The sequence below is a fragment of the Oncorhynchus kisutch genome, unplaced genomic scaffold, assembly GCF_002021735.2.
Source record: "Oncorhynchus kisutch isolate 150728-3 unplaced genomic scaffold, Okis_V2 scaffold959, whole genome shotgun sequence".
Classification (NCBI taxonomy): Eukaryota; Metazoa; Chordata; class Actinopteri; order Salmoniformes; family Salmonidae; genus Oncorhynchus; species Oncorhynchus kisutch.
This window is the reverse complement of record NW_022262904.1, coordinates 44301-66985: the sequence shown is the minus strand read 5'-3', so window position 1 is coordinate 66985 and position 22685 is coordinate 44301. Positions and strand designations below refer to the sequence as shown.

Sequence of the window (22685 nt, the reverse complement as noted above, 5' to 3'; positions counted from 1 at the left end):
ACTACAGGGTTCTATGCTGTAAAGGTTATCACTCAGGACTCTGAATCCTGCGATCCGAGTTCAAATCTCGGTAGGACCTACCTTGATTTTGCAGTGACACACTCCTCCCCTGTCAACTTTAAAATAGTTGCGTGAAAGAAACAAGTGGGTGGGAGTCGATAAGCACTCTTGTTACGCACGAATGGCTAGCCTACGGTAAACGCATACTATGAGTGCCTGGTAGTTGACACCGTTTCTGGCCAGGAAACAGAGTATTGACTACAGGGTTCTATGCTGTAAAGGTTATCACTCAGGACTCTGAATCCTACAATCCGAGTTTAAATCTTGGACGATACTACCATGTCAATTAATTTGCCTCGTGGAAATAGAATATAGCTGTCCAAATATTGTTGTCAGTTGAAAGTATTTGCAGCACGTGAAGGAACGACAGTCCGCTGTTGCTAATTACACGCAGAATTTTTTTTTTTCAATTTCCATGTGGATTTAGAATATGGTTCTATGGTGTAATGGTTAGCACTCTGGACTTTGAATCCAGTGATCCGAGTTCAAATCTCGGTAGAACCTTCCTATTTTTGGTGCTGAATTATTCACATGGCCAACCAAAAACCTCATAATCTGATGTTTATCCGGTGTACAAATGACAGGAAAATCGGAACTCTACAATAAATACTCTGTATAGGGTTCTATGGTGTAATGGTTAGCACTCAGGACTCTGAATCCTGCGATCCGAGTTCAAATCTCGGTAGGACCTACCTTGATTTTGCAGTGACACACTCCTCCCCTGTCAACTTTAAAATAGTTGCGTGAAAGAAACAAGTGGGTGGGAGTCGATAAGCACTCTTGTTACGCACGAATGGCTAGCCTACGGTAAACGCATACTATGAGTGCCTGGTATTTGACACCGTTTCTGGCCAGGAAACAGAGTATTGACTACAGGGTTCAATGCTGTAAAGGTTATCACTCAGGACTCTGAATCCTGCGATCTGAGTTCAAATCTCGGTAGGACCTACCTTGATTTTGCAGTGACACACTCCTCCCCTGTCAACTTTTAAATAGTTGCGTGAAAGAAACAAGTGGGTGGGAGTCGATAAACACTCTTGTTACGCACGAATGGCTAGCCTACGGTAAACGCATACTATGAGTGCCTGGTAGTTGACACCGTTTCTGGCCAGGAAACAGAGTATTGACTACAGGGTTCTATGCTGTAAAGGTTATCACTCAGGACTCTGAATCCTGCGATCCGAGTTCAAATCTCGGTAGGACCTACCTTGATTTTGCAGTGACACACTCCTCCCCTGTCAACTTTAAAATAGTTGCGTGAAAGAAACAAGTGGGTGGGAGTCGATAAGCACTCTTGTTACGCACGAATGGCTAGCCTACGGTAAACGCATACTATGAGTGCCTGGTAGTTGACACCGTTTCTGGCCAGGAAACAGAGTATTGACTACAGGGTTCTATGCTGTAAAGGTTATCACTCAGGACTCTGAATCCTACAATCCGAGTTTAAATCTTGGACGATACTACCATGTCAATTAATTTGCCTCGTGGAAATAGAATATAGCTGTCCAAATATTGTTGTCAGTTGAAAGTATTTGCAGCACGTGAAGGAACGACAGTCCGCTGTTGCTATTTACAGGCAGATTTTTTTTTTTCAATTTCCATGTGGATTTAGAATATGGTTCTATGGTGTAATGGTTAGCACTCTGGACTTTGAATCCAGTGATCCGAGTTCAAATCTCGGTAGAACCTTCCTATTTTTGGTGCTGAATTATTCACATGGCCAACCAAAAACCTCATAATCTGATGTTTATCCGGTGTACAAATGACAGGAAAATCGGAACTCTACAATAAATACTCTGTATAGGGTTCTATGGTGTAATGGTTAGCACTCAGGACTCTGAATCCTGCGATCCGAGTTCAAATCTCGGTAGGACCTAACTTGATTTTGCAGTGACACACTCCTCCCCTGTCAACTTTAAAATAGTTGCGTGAAAGAAACAAGTGGGTGGGAGTCGATAAGCACTCTTGTTTACGGCACGAATGGCTAGCCTACGGTAAACGCATACTATGAGTGCCTGGTATTTGACACCGTTTCTGGCCAGGAAACAGAGTATTGACTACAGGGTTCAATGCTGTAAAGGTTATCACTCAGGACTCTGAATCCTGCGATCCGAGTTCAAATCTCGGTAGGACCTACCTTGATTTTGCAGTGACACACTCCTCCCCTGTCAACTTTTAAAATAGTTGCGTGAAAGAAACAAGTGGGTGGGAGTCGATAAACACTCTTGTTACGCACGAATGGCTAGCCTACGGTAAACGCATACTATGAGTGCCTGGTAGTTGACACCGTTTCTGGCCAGGAAACAGAGTATTGACTACAGGGTTTCTATGCTGTAAAGGTTATCACTCAGGACTCTGAATCCTGCGATCCGAGTTCAAATCTCGGTAGGAACCCACCTTGATTTTGCAGTGACACACTCCTCCCCTGTTCAACTTTAAAAATAGTTGCGTGAAAGAAACAAGTGGGTGGGAGTCGATAAGCACTCTTGTTACGCACGAATGGCTAGCCTACGGTAAACGCATACTATGAGTGCCTGGTAGTTGACACCGTTTCTGGCCAGGAAACAGAGTATTGACTACAGGGTTCTATGCTGTAAAGGTTATCACTCAGGACTCTGAATCCTACAATCCGAGTTTAATCTTGGACGATACTACCATGTCAATTAATTTGCCTCGTGAAATAGAATATAGCTGTCCAAATATTGTTGTCAGTTGAAAGTATTTGCAAGCACGTGAAGGAACGACAGTCCGCTGTTGCTAATTACACGCAGAATTTTTTTTTTTCAATTTCCATGTGGATTTAGAATATGGTTCTATGGGTGTAATGGTTAGCACTCTGGACTTTGAATCCAGTGATCCGAGTTCAAATCTCGGTAGAACCTTCCTATTTTTGGTGCTGAATTATTCACATGGCCAACCAAAAACCTCATAATCTGATGTTTATCCGGTGTACAAATGACAGGAAAATCGGAACTCTACAATAAATACTCTGTATAGGGTTCTATGGTGTAATGGTTAGCACTCAGGACTCTGAATCCTGCGATCTGAGTTCAAATCTCGGTAGGACCTACCTTGATTTTGCAGTGAACACTCCTCCCCTGTCAACTTTAAAATAGTTGCGTGAAAGAACAAGTGGGTGGGAGTCGATAAGCACTCTTGTTACGCACGAATGGCAGCCTACGGTAAACGCATACTATGAGTGCCTGGTAGTTTGACACCGTTTCTTGGCCAGGAAACAGAGTATTGACTACAGGGTTCTATGCTGTAAAGGTTATCACTCAGGACTCTGAATCCTACAATCCGAGTTTAAATCTTGGACGATACTACCATGTCAATTAATTTGCCTCGTGGAAATAGAATATAGCTGTCCAAATATTGTTGTCAGTTGAAAGTATTTGCAGCACCGTGAAGGAACGACAGTCCGCTGTTGCTAATTACACGCAGAATTTTTTTTTTCAATTTCCATGTGGATTTAGAATATGGTTCTATGGTGTAATGGTTAGCACTCTGGACTTTGAATCCAGTGATCCGAGTTCAAATCTCGGTAGAACCTTCCTATTTTTGGTGCTGAATTATTCACATGGCCAACCAAAAACCTCATAATCTATGTTTATCGTGTACAATGACAGGAAAAATCGGAACTCTACAATAAGTACTCTGTATAGGGTTCTATGGTGTAATGGTTAGCACTCAGGACGCTGAATCCTGCGATCCGAGTTCAAATCTCGGTAGGACCTCTAACTTGATTTGCAGTGACAACACTCCTCCCCTGTCAACTTTAAAATAGTGTTGCGTGAAAGAAACAAGTGGGTGGGAGTCGATAAGCACTCTTGTTACGCACGAATGGCTAGCCTACGGTAAACGCATACTAATGAGTGCCCTGGTAGTTGACACCGGTTTCTGGCCAGGAACAGAGTATTGACTACAGGTTCTATGCTGTAAAGGTTATCACTCAGGACTCTGAATCCGGCGATCAGAGTTCAAATCTCGTAGGAACCTACCTTGATTTTGCAGTGACACACTCCTCCCCTGTCAACTTTAAATAGTTGCGTGAAAGAAACAAGTGGTGGGAGTCGATAAGCACTCTTGTTACGCACGAATGGCTAGCCTACGGTAAACGCATACTATGAGTGCCTGGTAGTTGACACCGTTTCTGGCCAGGAAACAGAGTATGACTACAGGGTTCTATGCTGTAAAGGTTATCACTCAGGATCTGAATCCTACAATCCGGTTTTAATCTTGGACGATACTACCATGTCAATTAATTTGCCTCGTGGAAATAGATATAGCTGTCCAAATATTGTTGTCAGTTGAAAGTATTTGCAGCACGTGAAGGAACGACAGTCCGCTGTTGCTAATTACACGCAGAATTTTTTTTTTTCAATTTCCATGTGGATTTAGAATATGGTTCTATGGTGTAATGGTTAGCACTCTGGACTTTGAATCCAGTGATCCGAGTTCAAATCTCGGTAGAACCTTCCTATTTTGGTGCTGAATTATTCACATGGCCAACCAAAAACCTCATAATCTGATGTTTATTCCGGTGTACAAATGACAGTAAAATCGGAACTCTACAATAATACTCTGTATAGGGTTCTATGGTGTAATGGTTAGCACTCAGGACTCTGAATCCTGCGATCCGAGTTCAAATCTCGGTTAGGACCTACCTTGATTTTGCAGTGACACACTCCTCCCCTGTCAACTTTAAAATAGTTGCGTGAAAGAAACAAGTGGGTGGGAGTCGATAAGCACTCTGTTACGCACGAATGGCTAGCCTACGGTAAACGCATACTATGAGTGCCTGGTAGTTGACACCGTTTCTGGCCAGGAAACAGAGTCTTGACTAAGGGTTCTATGCTGTAAAGGTTATCACTCAGGACTCTGAATCCTACAATCCGAGTTTAAATCTTGGACGATACTACCATGTCAATTAATTTGCCTCGTGGAAATAGAATATAGCTGTCCAAATATTGTTGTCAGTTGAAAGTATTTGCAGCACGTGAAGGAACGACAGTCCGCTGTTGCTAATTACACGCAGAATTTTTTTTTTTCAATTTCCATGTGGATTTAGAATATGGTTCTATGGTGTAATGGTTAGCACTCTGGACTTTGAATCCAGTGATCCGAGTTCAAATCTCGGTAGAACCTTCCTATTTTTGGGTGCTGAATTATTCACATGGCCAACCAAAAACCTCATAATCTGATGTTTATCCGGTGTACAAATGACAGGAAAATCGGAACTCTACAATAAATACTCTGTATAGGGTTCTATGGTGTAATGGTTAGCACTCAGGACACTGAATCCTGCGATCCGAGTTCAAATCTCGGTAGGACCTACCTTGATTTTGCAGTGACACACTCCTCCCCTGTCAACTTTTAAATAGTTGCCGTGAAAGAAACAAGTGGGGTGGGAGTCGATAAGCACTCTTGTTACGCACGAATGGCTAGCCTACGGTAAACGCATACTATGAGTGCCTGGTAGTTGACACCGTTTCTGGCCAGGAAACAGAGTATTGACTACAGGGTTCTATGCTGTAAAGGTTATCACTCAGGACTCTGAATCCTACCAATCCGAGTTTAAATCTTGGACGATACTACCATGTCAATTAATTTGCCTCGTGGAAATAGAATATAGCTGTCCAAATATTGTTGTCAGTTGAAAGTATTTGCAGCACGTGAAGGAACGACAGTCCGCTGTTGCGAATTACACGCAGAATTTTTTTTTCAATTTCCATGTGGATTTAGAATATGGTTCTATGGTGTAATGGTTAGCACTCTGGACTTTGAATCCAGTGATCCGAGTTCAAATCTCGGTAGAACCTTCCTATTTTTGGTGCTGAATTATTCACATGGCCAACCAAAAACCTCATAATCTGAGTTTATCCGGTGTACAAATGACAGGAAAATCGGAACTCTACAATAAATACTCTGTATAGGGTTCTATGGTGTAATGGTTAGCACTCAGGACTCTGAATCCTGCGATCCGAGTTCAAATCTCGGTAGGACCTACCTTGATTTTGCAGTGACACACTCCTCCCCTGTCAACTTTTAAATAGTTGCGTGAAAGAAACAAGTGGGTGGGAGTCGATAAGCACTCTTGTTACGCACGAATGGCTAAGCCTACGGTAAACGCATACTATGAGTGCCTGGTAGTTGACACCGTTTCTGGCCAGGAAACAGAGTATTGACTACAGGGTTCTATGCTGTAAGGTTATCTCTCAGGACTCTGAATCCTACAATCCGAGTTTAAATCTTGGACGATACTACCATGTCAATTAATTTGCCTCGTGGAAATAGAATATAGCTGTCCAAATATTGTTGTCAGTTGAAAGTATTTGCAGCACGTGAAGGAACGACAGTCCGCTGTTGCTAATTACAGGCAGATTTTTTTTTTCAATTTCCATGTGGATTTAGAATATGGTTCTATGGTGTAATGGTTAGCACTCTGGACTTTGAATCAGTGATCCGAGTTCAAATCTCGGTAGAACCTTCCTATTTTTGGTGCTGAATTATTCACATGGCCAACCAAAAACCTCATAATCTGACTGTTAATCCGGTGTACAGAATGACAGTAAAGATCGGAACTCTACAATAAATACTCTGTATAGGGTTCTATGGTGTAATGGTCAGCACTCAGGACTCTGAATCCTGCGATCTGAGTTCAAATCTCGGTAGGACCTACCTTGATTTGCAGTGACACACTCCTCCCCTGTCAACTTTAAAATAGTTGCGTGAAGAAACAAGTGGGTGGGAGTCGATAAGCACTCTTGTTACGCACGAATGGCTAGCCTACGGTAAACGCATACTATGAGTGCCTGGTAGTTGACACCGTTCTGGCCAGGAAACAGAGTCTTGACTACAGGGTTCTATGCTGTAAAGGTTATCACTCAGGACTCTGAATCCTACAATCCGAGTTTAAATCTTGGACGATACTACCATGTCAATTAATTTGCCTCGTGGAATAGAATATAGCTGTCCAAATATTGTTGTCAGTTGAAAGTATTTGCAGCACGTGAAGGAACGACAGTCCGCTGTTGCTAATTACACGCAGAATGTTTTTTTTTTCATTTCCATGTGGATTAGAATATGGTTCTATGGTGTAATGGTTAGCACTCTGGACTTTGAATCCAGTGATCCGAGTTCAATCTCGGTAGAACCTTCCTATTTTTGGTGCTGAATTATTCACATGGCCAACCAAAAACCTCATAATCTGATGTTTATCCGGTGTACAAATGACAGGAAAATCGGAACTCTACAATAAATACTCTGTATAGGGTTCTATGGTGTAATGGTTAGCACTCAGGACTCTGAATCCTGCGATCCGAGTTCAAATCTCGGTAGGACCTACCTTGATTTTGCAGTGACACACTCCTCCCCTGTCAACTTTAAAATAGTTGCGTGAAAGAAACAAGTGGGTGGGAGTCGATAAGCACTCTTGTTACGCAACGAATGGCTAGCCTACGGTAAACGCATACTATGAGTGCCTGGTAGTTGACACCGTTTCTGGCCAGGAAACAGAGTATTGACTACAGGGTTCTATGCTGTAAAGGTTATCACTCAGGACTCTGAATCCTACAATCCGAGTTTAAATCTTGGACGATACTACCATGTCAATTAATTTGCCTCGTGGAAATAGAATATAGCTGTCCAAATATTGTTGTCAGTTGAAAGTATTTGCAGCACGTGAAGGAACGACAGTCCGCTGTTGCTAATTACACGCAGAATTTTTTTTTTTCAATTTCCATGTGGATTTAGAATATGGTTCTATGGTGTAATGGTTAGCACTCTGGACTTTGAATCCAGTGATCCGAGTTCAAATCTCGGTAGAACCTTCCTATTTTTGGTGCTGAATTATTCACATGGCCAACCAAAAACCTCATAATCTGATGTTTATCCGATGTACAAATGACAGGAAAATCGGAACTCTACAATAAATACTCTGTATAGGGTTCTATGGTGTAATGGTTAGCACTCAGGACTCTGAATCCTGCGATCCGAGTTCAAATCTCGGTAGGACCTACCTTGATTTTGCAGTGACACACTCCTCCCCTGTCAACTTTTAAATAGTTGAGTGAAAGAAACAAGTGGGTGGGAGTCGATAAACACTCTGTTACGCACGAATGGCTAGCCTACGGTAAACGCATACTATGAGTGCCTGGTAGTTGACACTGTTTCTGGCCAGGAAACAGAGTATTGACTACAGGGTTCTATGCTGTAAAGGTTATCACTCAGGACTCTGAATCCTGCGATCCGAGTTCAAATCTCGGTAGGACCTACCTTGATTTTGCAGTGACACACTCCTCCCCTGTCAAGTTTTAAATAGTTGCGTGAAAGAAACAAGTGGGTGGGAGTCGATAAGCACTCTTGTTACGCACGAATGGCTAGCCTACGGTAAACGCATACTATGAGTGCCTGGTAGTTGACACCGTTTCTGGCCAGGAAACAGAGTATTGACTACAGGGTTCTATGCTGTAAAGGTTATCTCTCAGGACTCTGAATCCTACAATCCGAGTTTAAATCTTGGACGATACTACCATGTCAATTAATTTGCCTCGTGGAAATAGAATATTGCTGTCCAAATATTGTTGTCAGTTGAAAGTATTTGCAGCACGTGAAGGAACGACAGTCCGCTGTTGCTAATTACAGGCAGATTTTTTTTTTTCAATTTCCATGTGGATTTAGAATATGGTTCTATGGTGTAATGGTTAGCACTCTGGACTTTGAATCCAGTGATCCGAGTTCAAATCTCGGTAGAACCTTCCTATTTTTGGTGCTGAATTATTCACATGGCCAACCAAAAACCTCATAATCTGATGTTTATCCGGTGTACAAATGACAGTAAAATCGGAACTCTACAATAAATACTCTGTATAGGGTTCTATGGGTGTAATGGTTAGCACTTCAGGACTCTGAATCCTGCGATCCGAGTTCAAATCTCGGTAGGACCTACCTTGATTTTGCAGTGACACACTCCTCCCCTGTCAACTTTAAAATAGTTGCGTGAAAGAAACAAGTGGGTGGGAGTCGATAAGCACTCTTGTTACTTACGAATGGCTAGCCTACGGTAAACGCATACTATGAGTGCCTGGTAGTTGACCCGTTTCTGGCCAGGAAACAGAGTATTGACTACAGGGTTCTATGCTATAAAGGTCATCACTCAGGACTCTGAATCCTGCGATCCGAGTTCAAATCTCGGTAGGACCTACCTTGATTTTTGCAGTGACACACTCCTCCCCTGTCAAACTTTAAAATAGTTGCGTGAAAGAAACAAGTGGGTGGGAGTCGATAAGCACTCTTGTTACGCACGAATGGCTAGCCTACGGTAACGCATACTATGAGTGCCTGGTAGTTGACACCGTTTCTGGCCAGGAACAGAGTATTGACTACAGGGTTCTATGCTGTAAAGGTTATCTCTCAGGACTCTGAATCCTACAATCCGAGTTTAAATCTTGGACGATACTACCATGTCAATTAATTGCCTCGTGGAAATAGAATATAGCTGTCCAAATATTGTTGTCAGTTGAAAGTATTTGCAGCACGTGAAGGAACGACAGTCCGCTGTTGCTAATTACAGGCAGATTTTTTTTTTTCAATTTCCATGTGGATTTAGAATATGGTTCTATGGTGTAATGGTTAGCACTCTGGACTTTGAATCCAGTGATCCGAGTTCAAATCTCGGTAGAACCTTCCTATTTTTGGTGCTGAATTATTCACATGGCCAACCAAAACCTCATAATCTGATGTTTATCCGGTGTACAAATGACAGTAAAATCGGAACTCTACAATAAATACTCTGTATAGGGTTCTATGGTGTAATGGTTAGCACTCAGGACTCTGAATCCTGCGATCCGAGTTCAAATCTCGGTAGGACCTACCTTGATTTTGCAGTGACACACTCCTCCCCTGTCAACTTTAAAATAGTTGCGTGAAAGAAACAAGTGGGTGGGAGTCGATAAGCACTCTTGTTACTTACGAATGGCTAGCCTACGGTAAACGCATACTATGAGTGCCTGGTAGTTGACACCGTTTCTGGCCAGGAAACAGAGTATTGACTACAGGGTTCTATGCTGTAAAGGTCATCACTCAGGACTCTGAATCCTGCGATCCGAGTTCAAATCTCGGTAGGACCTACCTTGATTTTGCAGTGACACACTCCTCCCCTGTCAACTTTAAAATAGTTGCGTGAAAGAAACAAGTGGGTGGGAGTCGATAAGCACTCTTGTTACGCACGAATGGCTAGCCTACGGTAAACGCATACTATGAGTGCCTGGTAGTTTGACACCGTTTCTGGCCAGGAAACAGAGTATTGACTACAGGGTTCTATGCTGTAAAGGTTATCTCTCAGGACTCTGAATCCTACAATCCGAGTTTAAATCTTGGACGATACTACCATGTCAATTAATTTGCCTCGTGGAAATAGAATATAGCTGTCCAAATATTGTTGTCAGTTGAAAGTATTTGCAGCACGTGAAGGAACGACAGTCCGCTGTTGCTAATTACACGCAGAATTTTTTTTTTCAATTTCCATGTGGATTTAGAATATGGTTCTATGGTGTAATGGTTAGCACTCTGGACTTTGAATCCAGTGATCCGAGTTCAAATCTCGGTAGAACCTTCCTATTTTTGGTGCTGAATTATTCACATGGCCAACCAAAAACCTCATAATCTGATTGTTTATCCGGTTGTACAAATGACAGTAAAATCGGAACTCTACAATAAATACTCTGTATAGGGTTCTATGGTGTAATGGTTAGCACTCAGGACTCTGAATCCTGCGATCCGAGTTCAAATCTCGGTAGGACCTACCTTGATTTTGCAGTGACACACTCCTCCCCTGTCAACTTTAAAATAGTTGCGTGAAAGAAACAAGTGGGTGGGAGTCGATAAGCACTCTTGTTACGCACGAATGGCTAGCCTACGGTAAACGCATACTATGAGTGCCTGGTAGTTGACAACCGTTTCTGGCCAGGAAACAGAGTATTGACTACAGGGTTCTATGCTGTAAAGGTTATCACTCAGGACTCTGAATCCTACAATCCGAGTTTAAATCTTGGACGATACTACCATGTCAATTAATTTGCCTCGTGGAAATAGAATATAGCTGTCCAAATATTGTTGTCAGTTGAAAGTATTTGCAGCACGTGAAGGAACGACAGTCCGCTGTTGCTAATTACACGCAGAATTTTTTTTTTTCAATTTCCATGTGGATTTAGAATATGGTTCTATGGTGTAATGGTTAGCACTCTGGACTTTGAATCCAGTGATCCGAGTTCAAATCTCGGTAGAACCTTCCTATTTTGGTGCTGAATTATTCACATGGCCAACCAAAAACCTCATAATCTGATGTTTATCCGATGTACAATGACAGGAAAATCGGAACTCTACAATAAATACTCTGTATAGGGTTCTATGGTGTAATGGTTAGCACTCAGGACTCTGAATCCTGCGATCCGAGTTCAAATCTCGGTAGGACCTACCTTGATTTTGCAGTGACACACTCCTCCCCTGTCAACTTTTAAATAGTTGAGTGAAAGAAACAAGTGGGTGGGAGTCGATAAACACTCTTGTTACGCACGAATGGCTAGCCTACGGTAAACGCATACTATGAGTGCCTGGTAGTTGACACTGTTTCTGGCCAGGAAACAGAGTATTGACTACAGGGTTCTATGCTGTAAAGGTTATCGCTCAGGACTCTGAATCCTGCGATCCGAGTTCAAATCTCGGTAGGACCTACCTTGATTTTGCAGTGACACACTCCTCCCCTGTCAAGTTTTAAATAGTTGCGTGAAAGAAACAAGTGGGTGGGAGTCGATAAGCACTCTTGTTACGCACGAATGGCTAGCCTACGGTAAACGCATACTATGAGTGCCTGGTAGTTGACACCGTTTCTGGCCAGGAAACAGAGTATTGACTACAGGGTTCTATGCTGTAAAGGTTATCTCTCAGGACTCTGAATCCTACAATCCGAGTTTAAATCTTGGACGATACTACCATGTCAATTAATTTGCCTCGTGGAAATAGAATATTGCTGTCCAAATATTGTTGTCAGTTGAAAGTATTTGCAGCACGTGAAGGAACGACAGTCCGCTGTTGCTAATTACAGGCAGATTTTTTTTTTCAATTTCCATGTGGATTTAGAATATGGTTCTATGGTGTAATGGTTAGCACTCTGGACTTTGAATCCAGTGATCCGAGTTCAAATCTCGGTAGAACCTTCCTATTTTGGTGCTGAATTATTCACATGGCCAACCAAAAACCTCATAATCTGATGTTTTATCCGGTGTACAAATGACAGTAAAATCGGAACTCTACAATAAATACTCTGTATAGGGTTCTATGGTGTAATGGTTAGCACTCAGGACTCTGAATCCTGCGATCCGAGTTCAAATCTCGGTAGGACCTACCTTGATTTTGCAGTGACACACTCCTCCCCTGTCAACTTTAAAATAGTGCGGTGAAAGAAACAAGTGGGTGGGAGTCGATAAGCATCTTCTGTTGTTACGCACGAATGGCAGCCTACGGTAAAACGCATACTATGAGTGCCTGGTAGTTGACACCGTTTCTGGCCAGGAAACAGAGTATTGACTACAGGGTTCTATGCTGTAAAGGTTATCACTCAGGACTCTGAATCCTACAATCCGAGTTTAAATCTTGGACGATACTACCATGTCTATTAATTTGCCTCGTGGAAATAGAATATAGCTGTCCAAATATTGTTGTCAGTTGAAAGTATTTGCAGCAAGTGAAGGAACGACAGTCAGCTGTTGCTAATTACAGGCAGATTTTTTTTTTTTCAATTTCCATGTGGATTTAGAATATGGTTCTATGGTGTAATGGTTAGCACTCTGGACTTTGAATCCAGTGATCCGAGTACAAATCTCGGTAGAACCTTCCTATTTTTGGTGCTGAATTATTCACATGGCCAACCAAAAACCTCATAATCTGATGTTTATCCGGTGTACAAATGACAGTAAAATCGGAACTCTACAATAAATACTCTGTATAGGGTTCTATGGTGTAATGGTTAGCACTCAGGACTCTGAATCCTGCGATCCGAGTTCAAATCTCGGTAGGACCTACCTTGATTTGCAGTGACACACTCCTCCCCTGTCAACTTTAAATAGTTGAGTGAAAGAAACAAGTGGGTGGGAGTCGATAAGCACTCTTGTTACGCACGAATGGCTAGCCTACGGTAAACGCATACTATGAGTGCCTGGTAGTTGACACTGTTTCTGGCCAGGAAACAGAGTATTGACTACAGGGTTCTATGCTGTAAAGGTTATCACTCAGGACTCTGAATCCTGCGATCCGAGTTCAAATCTCGGTAGGACCTACCTTGATTTTGCAGTGACACACTCCTCCCCTGTCAAGTTTAAATAGTTGCGTGAAAGAAACAAGTGGGTGGGAGTCGATAAGCACTCTTGTTACGCACGAATGGCTAGCCTACGGTAAACGCATACTATGAGTGCCTGGTAGTTGACACCGTTTCTGGCCAGGAAACAGAGTATTGACTACAGGGTTCTATGCTGTAAAGGTTATCTCTCAGGACTCTGAATCCTACAATCCGAGTTTAAATCTTGGACGATACTACCATGTCAATTAATTTGCCTCGTGGAAATAGAATATAGCTGTCCAAATATTGTTGTCAGTTGAAAGTATTTGCAGCACGTGAAGGAACGACAGTCCGCTGTTGCTAATTACACGCAGAATTTTTTTTTTTCAATTTCCATGTGGATTTAGAATATGGTTCTATGGTGTAATGGTTAGCACTCTGGACTTTGAATCCAGTGATCTGAGTACAAATCTCGGTAGAACCTTCCTATTTTTGGTGCTGAATTATTCACATGGCCAACCAAAAACCTCATAATCTGATGTTTATCCGGTGTACAAATGACAGTAAAATCGGAACTCTACAATAAATACTCTGTATAGGGTTCTATGGTGTAATGGTTAGCACTCAGGACTCTGAATCCTGCGATCCGAGTTCAAATCTCGGTAGGACCCTACCTTGATTTTGCAGTGACACACTCCTCCCCTGTCAACTTTAAAATAGTTGCGTGAAAGAAACAAGTGGGTGGGAGTCGATAAGCACTCTTGTTACTTACGAATGGCTAGCCTACGGTAAACGCATACTATGAGTGCCTGGTAGTTGACACCTGTTTCTGGCCAGGAAACAGAGTATTGACTACAGGGTTCTATGCTGTAAAGGTCATCACTCAGGACTCTGAATCCTGCGATCCGAGTTCAAATCTCGGTCGGACCTACCTTGATTTTGCAGTGACACACTCCTCCCCTGTCAACTTTAAAATAGTTGCGTGAAAGAAACAAGTGGGTGGGAGTCGATAAGCACTCTTGTTACGCACGAATGGCTAGCCTACGGTAAACGCATACTATGAGTGCCTGGTAGTTGACAACCGTTTCTGGCCAGGAAACAGAGTATTGACTACAGGGTTCTATGCTGTAAAGGTTATCACTCAGGACTCTGAATCCTACAATCCGAGTTTAAATCTTGGACGATACTACCATGTCAATTAATTTGCCTCGTGGAAATAGAATATAGCTGTCCAAATATTGTTGTCAGTTGAAAGTATTTGCAGCACGTGAAGGAACGACAGTCCGCTGTTGCTAATTACACGCAGATTTTTTTTTTCAATTTCCATGTGGATTTAGAATATGGTTCTATGGTGTAATGGTTAGCACTCTGGACTTTGAATCCAGTGATCCGAGTTCAAATCTCGGTAGAACCTTCCTATTTTTGGTGCTGAATTATTCACATGGCCAACCAAAAACCTCATAATCTGATGTTTATCCGATGTACAAATTACAGGAAAATCGGAACTCTACAATAAATACTCTGTATAGGGTTCTATGGTGTAATGGTTAGCACTCAGGACTCTGAATCCTGCGATCCGAGTTCAAATCTCGGTAGGACCTACCTTGATTTTGCAGTGACACACTCCTCCCCTGTCAACTTTTAAATAGTTGAGTGAAAGAAACAAGTGGGTGGGAGTCGATAAACACTCTTGTTACGCACGAATGGCTAGCCTACGGTAAACGCATACTATGAGTGCCTGGTAGTTGACACTGTTTCTGGCCAGGAAACAGAGTATTGACTACAGGGTTCTATGCTGTAAAGGTTATCACTCAGGACTCTGAATCCTGCGATCCGAGTTCAAATCTCGGTAGGACCTACCTTGATTTTGCAGTGACACACTCCTCCCCTGTCAAGTTTTAAATAGTTTGCGTGAAAGAAACAAGTGGGTGGGAGTCGATAAGCACTCTTGTTACGCACGAATGGCTAGCCTACGGTAAACGCATACTATGAGTGCCTGGTAGTTGACACCGTTTCTGGCCAGGAAACAGAGTATTGACTACAGGGTTCTATGCTGTAAAGGTTATCACTCAGGACTCTGAATCCTACAATCCGAGTTTAAATCTTGGACGATACTACCATGTCAATTAATTTGCCTCGTGGAAATAGAATATTGCTGTCCAAATATTGTTGTCAGTTGAAAGTATTTGCAGCACGTGAAGGAACGACAGTCCGCTGTTGCTAATTACAGGCAGATTTTTTTTTTCAATTTCCATGTGGATTTAGAATATGGTTCTATGGTGTAATGGTTAGCACTCTGGACTTTGAATCCAGTGATCCGAGTTCAAATCTCGGTAGAACCTTCCTATTTTTGGTGCTGAATTATTCACATGGCCAACCAAAAACCTCATAATCTGATGTTTATCCGGTGTACAAATGACAGTAAAATCGGAACTCTACAATAAATACTCTGTATAGGGTTCTATGGTGTAATGGTTAGCACTCAGGACTCTGAATCCTGCGATCCGAGTTCAAATCTCGGTAGGACCTACCTTGATTTTGCAGTGACACACTCCTCCCCTGTCAACTTTTAAATAGTTGAGTGAAAGAAACAAGTGGGTGGGAGTCGATAAACACTCTTGTTACGCACGAATGGCTAGCCTACGGTAAACGCATACTATGAGTGCCTGGTAGTTGACACTGTTTCTGGCCAGGAAACAGAGTATTGACTACAGGGTTCTATGCTGTAAAGGTTATCACTCAGGACTCTGAATCCTGCGATCCGAGTTCAAATCTCGGTAGGACCTAACTTGATTTTGCAGTGACACACTCCTCCCCTGTCAAGTTTAAATAGTTGCGTGAAAGAAACAAGTGGGTGGGAGTCGATAAGCACTCTTGTTACGCACGAATGGCTAGCCTACGGTAAACGCATACTATGAGTGCCTGGTAGTTGACACCGTTTCTGGCCAGGAAACAGAGTATTGACTACAGGGTTCTATGCTGTAAAGGTTATCTCTCAGGACTCTGAATTTACAATCCGAGTTTAAATCTTGGACGATACTACCATGTCAATTAATTTGACTCGTGGAAATAGAATATAGCTGTCCAAATATTGTTGTCAGTTGAAAGTATTTGCAGCACGTGAAGGAACGACAGTCCGCTGTTGCTAATTACAGGCAGATTTTTTTTTTTCAATTTCCATGTGGATTTAGAATATGGTTCTATGGTGTAATGGTTAGCACTCTGGACTTTGAATCCAGTGATCCGAGTACAAATCTCGGTAGAACCTTCCTATTTTTGGTGCTGAATTATTCACATGGCCAACCAAAAACCTCATAATCTGATGTTTATCCGGTGTACAAATGACAGTAAAATCGGAACTCTACAATAAATACTCTGTATAGGGTTCTATGGTGTAATGGTTAGCACTCAGGACTCTGAATCCTGCGATCCGAGTTCAAATCTCGGTAGGACCTACCTTGATTTTGCAGTGACACACTCCTCCCCTGTCAACTTTAAAATAGTTGCGTGAAAGAAACAAGTGGGTGGGAGTCGATAAGCACTCTTGTTACTTACGAATGGCTAGCCTACGGTAAACGCATACTATGAGTGCCTGGTAGTTGACACCGTTTCTGGCCAGGAAACAGAGTATTGACTACAGGGTTCTATGCTGTAAAGGTCATCACTCAGGACTCTGAATCCTGCGATCCGAGTTCAAATCTCGGTAGGACCTACCTTGATTTTGCAGTGACACACTCCTCCCCTGTCAACTTTAAAATAGTTGCGTGAAAGAAACAAGTGGGTGGGAGTCGATAAGCACTCTTGTTACGCACGAATGGCTAGCCTACAGTAAACGCATACTATGAGTGCCTGGTAGTTGACACCGTTTCTGGCCAGGAAACAGAGTATTGACTACAGGGTTCTATGCTGTAAAGGTTATCACTCAGGACTCTGAATCCTACAATCCGAGTTTAAATCTTGGACGATACTACCATGTCTATTAATTTGCCTCGTGGAAATAGAATATAGCTGTCCAAATATTGTTGTCAGTTGAAAGTATTTGCAGCACGTGAAGGAACGACAGTCCGCTGTTGCTAATTACAGGCAGATTTTTTTTTTTCAATTTCCATGTGGATTTAGAATATGGTTCTATGGTGTAATGGTTAGCACTCTGGACTTTGAATCCAGTGATCCGAGTTCAAATCTCGGTAGAACCTTCCTATTTTTGGTGCTGAATTATTCACATGGCCAACCAAAAACCTCATAATCTGATGTTTATCCGATGTACAAATGACAGGAAAATCGGAACTCTACAATAAATACTCTGTATAGGGTTCTATGGTGTAATGGTTAGCACTCAGGACTCTGAATCCTGCGATCCGAGTTCAAATCTCGGTAGGACCTACCTTGATTTTGCAGTGACACACTCCTCCCCTGTCAACTTTTAAATAGTTGAGTGAAAGAAACAAGTGGGTGGGAGTCGATAAACACTCTTGTTACGCACGAATGGCTAGCCTACGGTAAACGCATACTATGAGTGCCTGGTAGTTGACACTGTTTCTGGCCAGGAAACAGAGTATTGACTACAGGGTTCTATGCTGTAAAGGTTATCACTCAGGACTCTGAATCCTGCGATCCGAGTTCAAATCTCGGTAGGACCTACCTTGATTTTGCAGTGACACACTCCTCCCCTGTCAAGTTTTAAATAGTTGCGTGAAAGAAACAAGTGGGTGGGAGTCGATAAGCACTCTTGTTACGCACGAATGGCTAGCCTACGGTAAACGCATACTATGAGTGCCTGGTAGTTGACACCGTTTCTGGCCAGGAAACAGAGTATTGACTACAGGGTTCTATGCTGTAAAGGTTATCTCTCAGGACTCTGAATCCTACAATCCGAGTTTAAATCTTGGACGATACTACCATGTCAATTAATTTGCCTCGTGGAAATAGAATATAGCTGTCCAAATATTGTTGTCAGTTGAAAGTATTTGCAGCACGTGAAGGAACGACAGTCCGCTGTTGCTAATTACAGGCAGATTTTTTTTTTTCAATTTCCATGTGGATTTAGAATATGGTTCTATGGTGTAATGGTTAGCACTCTGGACTTTGAATCCAGTGATCCGAGTACAAATCTCGGTAGAACCTTCCTATTTTTGGTGCTGAATTATTCACATGGCCAACCAAAAACCTCATAATCTGATGTTTATCCGGTGTACAAATGACAGTAAAATCGGAACTCTACAATAAATACTCTGTATAGTGTTCTATGGTGTAATGGTTAGCACTCAGGACTCTGAATCCTGCGATCCGAGTTCAAATCTCGGTAGGACCTACCTTGATTTTGCAGTGACACACTCCTCCCCTGTCAACTTTAAAATAGTTGCGTGAAAGAAACAAGTGGGTGGGAGTCGATAAGCACTCTTGTTACTTACGAATGGCTAGCCTACGGTAAACGCATACTATGAGTGCCTGGTAGTTGACACCGTTTCTGGCCAGGAAACAGAGTATTGACTACAGGGTTCTATGCTGTAAAGGTCATCACTCAGGACTCTGAATCCTGCGATCCGAGTTCAAATCTCGGTAGGACCTACCTTGATTTTGCAGTGACACACTCCTCCCCTGTCAACTTTAAAATAGTTGCGTGAAAGAAACAAGTGGGTGGGAGTCGATAAGCACTCTTGTTACGCACGAATGGCTAGCCTACGGTAAACGCATACTATGAGTGCCTGGTAGTTGACACCGTTTCTGGCCAGGAAACAGAGTATTGACTACAGGGTTCTATGCTGTAAAGGTTATCACTCAGGACTCTGAATCCTACAATCCGAGTTTAAATCTTGGACGATACTACCATGTCTATTAATTTGCCTCGTGGAAATAGAATATAGCTGTCCAAATATTGTTGTCAGTTGAAAGTATTTGCAGCACGTGAAGGAACGACAGTCCGCTGTTGGTAATTACAGGCAGATTTTTTTTTTTCAATTTCCATGTGGATTTAGAATATGGTTCTATGGTGTAATGGTTAGCACTCTGGACTTTGAATCCAGTGATCCGAGTTCAAATCTCGGTAGAACCTTTCTATTTTTGGTGCTGAATTATTCACATGGCCAACCAAAAACCTCATAATCTGATGTTTATCCGATGTACAAATGACAGGAAAATCGGAACTCTACAATAAATACTCTGTATAGGGTTCTATGGTGTAATGGTTAGCACTCAGGACTCTGAATCCTGCGATCCGAGTTCAAATCTCGGTAGGACCTACCTTGATTTTGCAGTGACACACTCCTCCCCTGTCAACTTTTAAATAGTTGAGTGAAAGAAACAAGTGGGTGGGAGTCGATAAACACTCTTGTTACGCACGAATGGCTAGCCTACGGTAAACGCATACTATGAGTGCCTGGTAGTTGACACTGTTTCTGGCCAGGAAACAGAGTATTGACTACAGGGTTCTATGCTGTAAAGGTTATCACTCAGGACTCTGAATCCTGCGATCCGAGTTCAAATCTCGGTAGGACCTACCTTGATTTTGCAGTGACACACTCCTCCCCTGTCAAGTTTTAAATAGTTGCGTGAAAGAAACAAGTGGGTGGGAGTCGATAAGCACTCTTGTTACGCACGAATGGCTAGCCTACGGTAAACGCATACTATGAGTGCCTGGTAGTTGACACCGTTTCTGGCCAGGAAACAGAGTATTGACTACAGGGTTCTATGCTGTAAAGGTTATCTCTCAGGACTCTGAATCCTACAATCCGAGTTTAAATCTTGGACGATACTACCATGTCAATTAATTTGCCTCGTGGAAATAGAATATAGCTGTCCAAATATTGTTGTCAGTTGAAAGTATTTGCAGCACGTGAAGGAACGACAGTCCGCTGTTGCTAATTACAGGCAGATTTTTTTTTTTCAATTTCCATGTGGATTTAGAATATGGTTCTATGGTGTAATGGTTAGCACTCTGGACTTTGAATCCAGTGATCCGAGTACAAATCTCGGTAGAACCTTCCTATTTTTGGTGCTGAATTATTCACATGGCCAACCAAAAACCTCATAATCTGATGTTTATCCGGTGTACAAATGACAGTAAAATCGGAACTCTACAATAAATACTCTGTATAGGGTTCTATGGTGTAATGGTTAGCACTCAGGACTCTGAATCCTGCGATCCGAGTTCAAATCTCGTTAGGACCTACCTTGATTTTGCAGTGACACACTCCTCCCCTGTCAACTTTAAAATAGTTGCGTGAAAGAAACAAGTGGGTGGGAGTCGATAAGCACTCTTGTTACTTACGAATGGCTAGCCTACGGTAAACGCATACTATGAGTGCCTGGTAGTTGACACCGTTTCTGGCCAGGAAACAGAGTATTGACTACAGGGTTCTATGCTGTAAAGGTCATCACTCAGGACTCTGAATCCTGCGATCCGAGTTCAAATCTCGGTAGGACCTACCTTGATTTTGCAGTGACACACTCCTCCCCTGTCAACTTTAAAATAGTTGCGTGAAAGAAACAAGTGGGTGGGAGTCGATAAGCACTCTTGTTACGCACGAATGGCTAGCCTACGGTAAACGCATACTATGAGTGCCTGGTAGTTGACACCGTTTCTGGCCAGGAAACAGAGTATTGACTACAGGGTTCTATGCTGTAAAGGTTATCACTCAGGACTCTGAATCCTACAATCCGAGTTTAAATCTTGGACGATACTACCATGTCTATTAATTTGCCTCGTGGAAATAGAATATAGCTGTCCAAATATTGTTGTCAGTTGAAAGTATTTGCAGCACGTGAAGGAACGACAGTCCGCTGTTGCTAATTACAGGCAGATTTTTTTTTTCAATTTCCATGTGGATTTAGAATATGGTTCTATGGTGTAATGGTTAGCACTCTGGACTTTGAATCCAGTGATCCGAGTTCAAATCTCGGTAGAACCTTCCTATTTTTGGTGCTGAATTATTCACATGGCCAACCAAAAACCTCATAATCTGATGTTTATCCGATGTACAAATGACAGGAAAATCGGAACTCTACAATAAATACTCTGTATAGGGTTCTATGGTGTAATGGTTAGCACTCAGGACTCTGAATCCTGCGATCCGAGTTCAAATCTCGGTAGGACCTACCTTGATTTTGCAGTGACACACTCCTCCCCTGTCAACTTTTAAATAGTTGAGTGAAAGAAACAAGTGGGTGGGAGTCGATAAACACTCTTGTTACGCACGAATGGCTAGCCTACGGTAAACGCATACTATGAGTGCCTGGTAGTTGACACTGTTTCTGGCCAGGAAACAGAGTATTGACTACAGGGTTCTATGCTGTAAAGGTTATCACTCAGGACTCTGAATCCTGCGATCCGAGTTCAAATCTCGGTAGGACCTACCTTGATTTTGCAGTGACACACTCCTCCCCTGTCAACTTTAAAATAGTTGCGTGAAAGAAACAAGTGGGTGGGAGTCGATAAGCACTCTTGTTACTTACGAATGGCTAGCCTACGGTAAACGCATACTATGAGTGCCTGGTAGTTGACACCGTTTCTGGCCAGGAAACAGAGTATTGACTACAGGGTTCTATGCTGTAAAGGTCATCACTCAGGACTCTGAATCCTGCGATCCGAGTTCAAATCTCGGTAGGACCTACCTTGATTTTGCAGTGACACACTCCTCCCCTGTCAACTTTAAAATAGTTGCGTGAAAGAAACAAGTGGGTGGGAGTCGATAAGCACTCTTGTTACGCACGAATGGCTAGCCTACGGTAAACGCATACTATGAGTGCCTGGTAGTTGACACCGTTTCTGGCCAGGAAACAGAGTATTGACTACAGGGTTCTATGCTGTAAAGGTTATCACTCAGGACTCTGAATCCTACAATCCGAGTTTAAATCTTGGACGATACTACCATGTCTATTAATTTGCCTCGTGGAAATAGAATATAGCTGTCCAAATATTGTTGTCAGTTGAAAGTATTTGCAGCACGTGAAGGAACGACAGTCCGCTGTTGCTAATTACAGGCAGATTTTTTTTTTTTCAATTTCCATGTGGATTTAGAATATGGTTCTATGGTGTAATGGTTAGCACTCTGGACTTTGAATCCAGTGATCCGAGTTCAAATCTCGGTAGAACCTTCCTATTTTTGGTGCTGAATTATTCACATGGCCAACCAAAAACCTCATAATCTGATGTTTATCCGATGTACAAATGACAGGAAAATCGGAACTCTACAATAAATACTCTGTATAGGGTTCTATGGTGTAATGGTTAGCACTCAGGACTCTGAATCCTGCGATCCGAGTTCAAATCTCGGTAGGACCTACCTTGATTTTG

At 42.4% G+C, this 22685-nt stretch overlaps 67 non-coding genes across 67 annotated transcripts; all 67 read left to right on the top strand.

Moving 5' to 3' along the window:
- Positions 1 to 7: 7 nt before the first annotated feature.
- On the top strand, positions 8 to 79 carry trnaq-cug (transfer RNA glutamine (anticodon CUG)). The gene has a single exon. It is a non-coding gene; the product is annotated as a tRNA-Gln (tRNA).
- Positions 80 to 492: 413 nt separating this feature from the next.
- trnaq-uug (transfer RNA glutamine (anticodon UUG)) lies at positions 493 to 564 on the top strand. Its single transcript has one exon. It is a non-coding gene; the product is annotated as a tRNA-Gln (tRNA).
- Positions 565 to 679: 115 nt separating this feature from the next.
- trnaq-cug (transfer RNA glutamine (anticodon CUG)) lies at positions 680 to 751 on the top strand. Its single transcript has one exon. It is a non-coding gene; the product is annotated as a tRNA-Gln (tRNA).
- A 442-nt stretch (positions 752 to 1193) lies between these two features.
- trnaq-cug (transfer RNA glutamine (anticodon CUG)) lies at positions 1194 to 1265 on the top strand. The gene has a single exon. It is a non-coding gene; the product is annotated as a tRNA-Gln (tRNA).
- Positions 1266 to 1677: 412 nt separating this feature from the next.
- trnaq-uug (transfer RNA glutamine (anticodon UUG)) lies at positions 1678 to 1749 on the top strand. The gene has a single exon. It is a non-coding gene; the product is annotated as a tRNA-Gln (tRNA).
- Positions 1750 to 1864: 115 nt separating this feature from the next.
- Positions 1865 to 1936, top strand: trnaq-cug (transfer RNA glutamine (anticodon CUG)). The gene has a single exon. It is a non-coding gene; the product is annotated as a tRNA-Gln (tRNA).
- Positions 1937 to 2382: 446 nt separating this feature from the next.
- On the top strand, positions 2383 to 2454 carry trnaq-cug (transfer RNA glutamine (anticodon CUG)). Its single transcript has one exon. It is a non-coding gene; the product is annotated as a tRNA-Gln (tRNA).
- Positions 2455 to 2869: 415 nt separating this feature from the next.
- Positions 2870 to 2942, top strand: trnaq-uug (transfer RNA glutamine (anticodon UUG)). The gene has a single exon. It is a non-coding gene; the product is annotated as a tRNA-Gln (tRNA).
- A 115-nt stretch (positions 2943 to 3057) lies between these two features.
- trnaq-cug (transfer RNA glutamine (anticodon CUG)) lies at positions 3058 to 3129 on the top strand. Its single transcript has one exon. It is a non-coding gene; the product is annotated as a tRNA-Gln (tRNA).
- Positions 3130 to 3541: 412 nt separating this feature from the next.
- On the top strand, positions 3542 to 3613 carry trnaq-uug (transfer RNA glutamine (anticodon UUG)). Its single transcript has one exon. It is a non-coding gene; the product is annotated as a tRNA-Gln (tRNA).
- A 112-nt stretch (positions 3614 to 3725) lies between these two features.
- On the top strand, positions 3726 to 3797 carry trnaq-cug (transfer RNA glutamine (anticodon CUG)). The gene has a single exon. It is a non-coding gene; the product is annotated as a tRNA-Gln (tRNA).
- A 669-nt stretch (positions 3798 to 4466) lies between these two features.
- Positions 4467 to 4538, top strand: trnaq-uug (transfer RNA glutamine (anticodon UUG)). The gene has a single exon. It is a non-coding gene; the product is annotated as a tRNA-Gln (tRNA).
- A 114-nt stretch (positions 4539 to 4652) lies between these two features.
- On the top strand, positions 4653 to 4725 carry trnaq-cug (transfer RNA glutamine (anticodon CUG)). Its single transcript has one exon. It is a non-coding gene; the product is annotated as a tRNA-Gln (tRNA).
- A 411-nt stretch (positions 4726 to 5136) lies between these two features.
- trnaq-uug (transfer RNA glutamine (anticodon UUG)) lies at positions 5137 to 5208 on the top strand. The gene has a single exon. It is a non-coding gene; the product is annotated as a tRNA-Gln (tRNA).
- A 116-nt stretch (positions 5209 to 5324) lies between these two features.
- trnaq-cug (transfer RNA glutamine (anticodon CUG)) lies at positions 5325 to 5396 on the top strand. Its single transcript has one exon. It is a non-coding gene; the product is annotated as a tRNA-Gln (tRNA).
- A 414-nt stretch (positions 5397 to 5810) lies between these two features.
- Positions 5811 to 5882, top strand: trnaq-uug (transfer RNA glutamine (anticodon UUG)). Its single transcript has one exon. It is a non-coding gene; the product is annotated as a tRNA-Gln (tRNA).
- Positions 5883 to 5996: 114 nt separating this feature from the next.
- Positions 5997 to 6068, top strand: trnaq-cug (transfer RNA glutamine (anticodon CUG)). Its single transcript has one exon. It is a non-coding gene; the product is annotated as a tRNA-Gln (tRNA).
- Positions 6069 to 6479: 411 nt separating this feature from the next.
- On the top strand, positions 6480 to 6550 carry trnaq-uug (transfer RNA glutamine (anticodon UUG)). The gene has a single exon. It is a non-coding gene; the product is annotated as a tRNA-Gln (tRNA).
- A 118-nt stretch (positions 6551 to 6668) lies between these two features.
- trnaq-cug (transfer RNA glutamine (anticodon CUG)) lies at positions 6669 to 6740 on the top strand. The gene has a single exon. It is a non-coding gene; the product is annotated as a tRNA-Gln (tRNA).
- A 408-nt stretch (positions 6741 to 7148) lies between these two features.
- trnaq-uug (transfer RNA glutamine (anticodon UUG)) lies at positions 7149 to 7219 on the top strand. The gene has a single exon. It is a non-coding gene; the product is annotated as a tRNA-Gln (tRNA).
- Positions 7220 to 7334: 115 nt separating this feature from the next.
- Positions 7335 to 7406, top strand: trnaq-cug (transfer RNA glutamine (anticodon CUG)). Its single transcript has one exon. It is a non-coding gene; the product is annotated as a tRNA-Gln (tRNA).
- Positions 7407 to 7820: 414 nt separating this feature from the next.
- Positions 7821 to 7892, top strand: trnaq-uug (transfer RNA glutamine (anticodon UUG)). Its single transcript has one exon. It is a non-coding gene; the product is annotated as a tRNA-Gln (tRNA).
- A 115-nt stretch (positions 7893 to 8007) lies between these two features.
- Positions 8008 to 8079, top strand: trnaq-cug (transfer RNA glutamine (anticodon CUG)). The gene has a single exon. It is a non-coding gene; the product is annotated as a tRNA-Gln (tRNA).
- A 184-nt stretch (positions 8080 to 8263) lies between these two features.
- On the top strand, positions 8264 to 8335 carry trnaq-cug (transfer RNA glutamine (anticodon CUG)). Its single transcript has one exon. It is a non-coding gene; the product is annotated as a tRNA-Gln (tRNA).
- A 412-nt stretch (positions 8336 to 8747) lies between these two features.
- On the top strand, positions 8748 to 8819 carry trnaq-uug (transfer RNA glutamine (anticodon UUG)). Its single transcript has one exon. It is a non-coding gene; the product is annotated as a tRNA-Gln (tRNA).
- Positions 8820 to 8934: 115 nt separating this feature from the next.
- trnaq-cug (transfer RNA glutamine (anticodon CUG)) lies at positions 8935 to 9008 on the top strand. The gene has a single exon. It is a non-coding gene; the product is annotated as a tRNA-Gln (tRNA).
- Positions 9009 to 9675: 667 nt separating this feature from the next.
- Positions 9676 to 9747, top strand: trnaq-uug (transfer RNA glutamine (anticodon UUG)). Its single transcript has one exon. It is a non-coding gene; the product is annotated as a tRNA-Gln (tRNA).
- Positions 9748 to 9861: 114 nt separating this feature from the next.
- On the top strand, positions 9862 to 9933 carry trnaq-cug (transfer RNA glutamine (anticodon CUG)). Its single transcript has one exon. It is a non-coding gene; the product is annotated as a tRNA-Gln (tRNA).
- Positions 9934 to 10118: 185 nt separating this feature from the next.
- On the top strand, positions 10119 to 10190 carry trnaq-cug (transfer RNA glutamine (anticodon CUG)). The gene has a single exon. It is a non-coding gene; the product is annotated as a tRNA-Gln (tRNA).
- A 413-nt stretch (positions 10191 to 10603) lies between these two features.
- Positions 10604 to 10675, top strand: trnaq-uug (transfer RNA glutamine (anticodon UUG)). The gene has a single exon. It is a non-coding gene; the product is annotated as a tRNA-Gln (tRNA).
- A 117-nt stretch (positions 10676 to 10792) lies between these two features.
- trnaq-cug (transfer RNA glutamine (anticodon CUG)) lies at positions 10793 to 10864 on the top strand. The gene has a single exon. It is a non-coding gene; the product is annotated as a tRNA-Gln (tRNA).
- Positions 10865 to 11278: 414 nt separating this feature from the next.
- trnaq-uug (transfer RNA glutamine (anticodon UUG)) lies at positions 11279 to 11350 on the top strand. Its single transcript has one exon. It is a non-coding gene; the product is annotated as a tRNA-Gln (tRNA).
- Positions 11351 to 11463: 113 nt separating this feature from the next.
- On the top strand, positions 11464 to 11535 carry trnaq-cug (transfer RNA glutamine (anticodon CUG)). Its single transcript has one exon. It is a non-coding gene; the product is annotated as a tRNA-Gln (tRNA).
- A 668-nt stretch (positions 11536 to 12203) lies between these two features.
- Positions 12204 to 12275, top strand: trnaq-uug (transfer RNA glutamine (anticodon UUG)). The gene has a single exon. It is a non-coding gene; the product is annotated as a tRNA-Gln (tRNA).
- A 115-nt stretch (positions 12276 to 12390) lies between these two features.
- Positions 12391 to 12462, top strand: trnaq-cug (transfer RNA glutamine (anticodon CUG)). Its single transcript has one exon. It is a non-coding gene; the product is annotated as a tRNA-Gln (tRNA).
- A 417-nt stretch (positions 12463 to 12879) lies between these two features.
- On the top strand, positions 12880 to 12951 carry trnaq-uug (transfer RNA glutamine (anticodon UUG)). The gene has a single exon. It is a non-coding gene; the product is annotated as a tRNA-Gln (tRNA).
- A 115-nt stretch (positions 12952 to 13066) lies between these two features.
- Positions 13067 to 13138, top strand: trnaq-cug (transfer RNA glutamine (anticodon CUG)). The gene has a single exon. It is a non-coding gene; the product is annotated as a tRNA-Gln (tRNA).
- A 183-nt stretch (positions 13139 to 13321) lies between these two features.
- Positions 13322 to 13393, top strand: trnaq-cug (transfer RNA glutamine (anticodon CUG)). The gene has a single exon. It is a non-coding gene; the product is annotated as a tRNA-Gln (tRNA).
- A 412-nt stretch (positions 13394 to 13805) lies between these two features.
- trnaq-uug (transfer RNA glutamine (anticodon UUG)) lies at positions 13806 to 13877 on the top strand. Its single transcript has one exon. It is a non-coding gene; the product is annotated as a tRNA-Gln (tRNA).
- Positions 13878 to 13992: 115 nt separating this feature from the next.
- On the top strand, positions 13993 to 14064 carry trnaq-cug (transfer RNA glutamine (anticodon CUG)). The gene has a single exon. It is a non-coding gene; the product is annotated as a tRNA-Gln (tRNA).
- A 671-nt stretch (positions 14065 to 14735) lies between these two features.
- On the top strand, positions 14736 to 14807 carry trnaq-uug (transfer RNA glutamine (anticodon UUG)). The gene has a single exon. It is a non-coding gene; the product is annotated as a tRNA-Gln (tRNA).
- Positions 14808 to 14922: 115 nt separating this feature from the next.
- On the top strand, positions 14923 to 14994 carry trnaq-cug (transfer RNA glutamine (anticodon CUG)). Its single transcript has one exon. It is a non-coding gene; the product is annotated as a tRNA-Gln (tRNA).
- Positions 14995 to 15179: 185 nt separating this feature from the next.
- trnaq-cug (transfer RNA glutamine (anticodon CUG)) lies at positions 15180 to 15251 on the top strand. Its single transcript has one exon. It is a non-coding gene; the product is annotated as a tRNA-Gln (tRNA).
- Positions 15252 to 15663: 412 nt separating this feature from the next.
- On the top strand, positions 15664 to 15735 carry trnaq-uug (transfer RNA glutamine (anticodon UUG)). The gene has a single exon. It is a non-coding gene; the product is annotated as a tRNA-Gln (tRNA).
- Positions 15736 to 15850: 115 nt separating this feature from the next.
- trnaq-cug (transfer RNA glutamine (anticodon CUG)) lies at positions 15851 to 15922 on the top strand. Its single transcript has one exon. It is a non-coding gene; the product is annotated as a tRNA-Gln (tRNA).
- Positions 15923 to 16107: 185 nt separating this feature from the next.
- trnaq-cug (transfer RNA glutamine (anticodon CUG)) lies at positions 16108 to 16179 on the top strand. The gene has a single exon. It is a non-coding gene; the product is annotated as a tRNA-Gln (tRNA).
- A 410-nt stretch (positions 16180 to 16589) lies between these two features.
- trnaq-uug (transfer RNA glutamine (anticodon UUG)) lies at positions 16590 to 16661 on the top strand. The gene has a single exon. It is a non-coding gene; the product is annotated as a tRNA-Gln (tRNA).
- A 115-nt stretch (positions 16662 to 16776) lies between these two features.
- On the top strand, positions 16777 to 16848 carry trnaq-cug (transfer RNA glutamine (anticodon CUG)). Its single transcript has one exon. It is a non-coding gene; the product is annotated as a tRNA-Gln (tRNA).
- A 185-nt stretch (positions 16849 to 17033) lies between these two features.
- Positions 17034 to 17105, top strand: trnaq-cug (transfer RNA glutamine (anticodon CUG)). The gene has a single exon. It is a non-coding gene; the product is annotated as a tRNA-Gln (tRNA).
- Positions 17106 to 17517: 412 nt separating this feature from the next.
- Positions 17518 to 17589, top strand: trnaq-uug (transfer RNA glutamine (anticodon UUG)). Its single transcript has one exon. It is a non-coding gene; the product is annotated as a tRNA-Gln (tRNA).
- A 115-nt stretch (positions 17590 to 17704) lies between these two features.
- trnaq-cug (transfer RNA glutamine (anticodon CUG)) lies at positions 17705 to 17776 on the top strand. Its single transcript has one exon. It is a non-coding gene; the product is annotated as a tRNA-Gln (tRNA).
- A 185-nt stretch (positions 17777 to 17961) lies between these two features.
- On the top strand, positions 17962 to 18033 carry trnaq-cug (transfer RNA glutamine (anticodon CUG)). The gene has a single exon. It is a non-coding gene; the product is annotated as a tRNA-Gln (tRNA).
- Positions 18034 to 18445: 412 nt separating this feature from the next.
- Positions 18446 to 18517, top strand: trnaq-uug (transfer RNA glutamine (anticodon UUG)). The gene has a single exon. It is a non-coding gene; the product is annotated as a tRNA-Gln (tRNA).
- A 115-nt stretch (positions 18518 to 18632) lies between these two features.
- Positions 18633 to 18704, top strand: trnaq-cug (transfer RNA glutamine (anticodon CUG)). Its single transcript has one exon. It is a non-coding gene; the product is annotated as a tRNA-Gln (tRNA).
- Positions 18705 to 18889: 185 nt separating this feature from the next.
- On the top strand, positions 18890 to 18961 carry trnaq-cug (transfer RNA glutamine (anticodon CUG)). Its single transcript has one exon. It is a non-coding gene; the product is annotated as a tRNA-Gln (tRNA).
- Positions 18962 to 19373: 412 nt separating this feature from the next.
- Positions 19374 to 19445, top strand: trnaq-uug (transfer RNA glutamine (anticodon UUG)). Its single transcript has one exon. It is a non-coding gene; the product is annotated as a tRNA-Gln (tRNA).
- Positions 19446 to 19560: 115 nt separating this feature from the next.
- On the top strand, positions 19561 to 19632 carry trnaq-cug (transfer RNA glutamine (anticodon CUG)). Its single transcript has one exon. It is a non-coding gene; the product is annotated as a tRNA-Gln (tRNA).
- A 185-nt stretch (positions 19633 to 19817) lies between these two features.
- trnaq-cug (transfer RNA glutamine (anticodon CUG)) lies at positions 19818 to 19889 on the top strand. The gene has a single exon. It is a non-coding gene; the product is annotated as a tRNA-Gln (tRNA).
- Positions 19890 to 20301: 412 nt separating this feature from the next.
- trnaq-uug (transfer RNA glutamine (anticodon UUG)) lies at positions 20302 to 20373 on the top strand. The gene has a single exon. It is a non-coding gene; the product is annotated as a tRNA-Gln (tRNA).
- Positions 20374 to 20488: 115 nt separating this feature from the next.
- On the top strand, positions 20489 to 20560 carry trnaq-cug (transfer RNA glutamine (anticodon CUG)). The gene has a single exon. It is a non-coding gene; the product is annotated as a tRNA-Gln (tRNA).
- A 185-nt stretch (positions 20561 to 20745) lies between these two features.
- On the top strand, positions 20746 to 20817 carry trnaq-cug (transfer RNA glutamine (anticodon CUG)). The gene has a single exon. It is a non-coding gene; the product is annotated as a tRNA-Gln (tRNA).
- A 411-nt stretch (positions 20818 to 21228) lies between these two features.
- Positions 21229 to 21300, top strand: trnaq-uug (transfer RNA glutamine (anticodon UUG)). Its single transcript has one exon. It is a non-coding gene; the product is annotated as a tRNA-Gln (tRNA).
- Positions 21301 to 21415: 115 nt separating this feature from the next.
- On the top strand, positions 21416 to 21487 carry trnaq-cug (transfer RNA glutamine (anticodon CUG)). The gene has a single exon. It is a non-coding gene; the product is annotated as a tRNA-Gln (tRNA).
- A 185-nt stretch (positions 21488 to 21672) lies between these two features.
- trnaq-cug (transfer RNA glutamine (anticodon CUG)) lies at positions 21673 to 21744 on the top strand. Its single transcript has one exon. It is a non-coding gene; the product is annotated as a tRNA-Gln (tRNA).
- A 185-nt stretch (positions 21745 to 21929) lies between these two features.
- Positions 21930 to 22001, top strand: trnaq-cug (transfer RNA glutamine (anticodon CUG)). The gene has a single exon. It is a non-coding gene; the product is annotated as a tRNA-Gln (tRNA).
- Positions 22002 to 22414: 413 nt separating this feature from the next.
- trnaq-uug (transfer RNA glutamine (anticodon UUG)) lies at positions 22415 to 22486 on the top strand. Its single transcript has one exon. It is a non-coding gene; the product is annotated as a tRNA-Gln (tRNA).
- Positions 22487 to 22601: 115 nt separating this feature from the next.
- trnaq-cug (transfer RNA glutamine (anticodon CUG)) lies at positions 22602 to 22673 on the top strand. The gene has a single exon. It is a non-coding gene; the product is annotated as a tRNA-Gln (tRNA).
- The last annotated feature ends 12 nt before the right edge of the window (positions 22674 to 22685 follow it).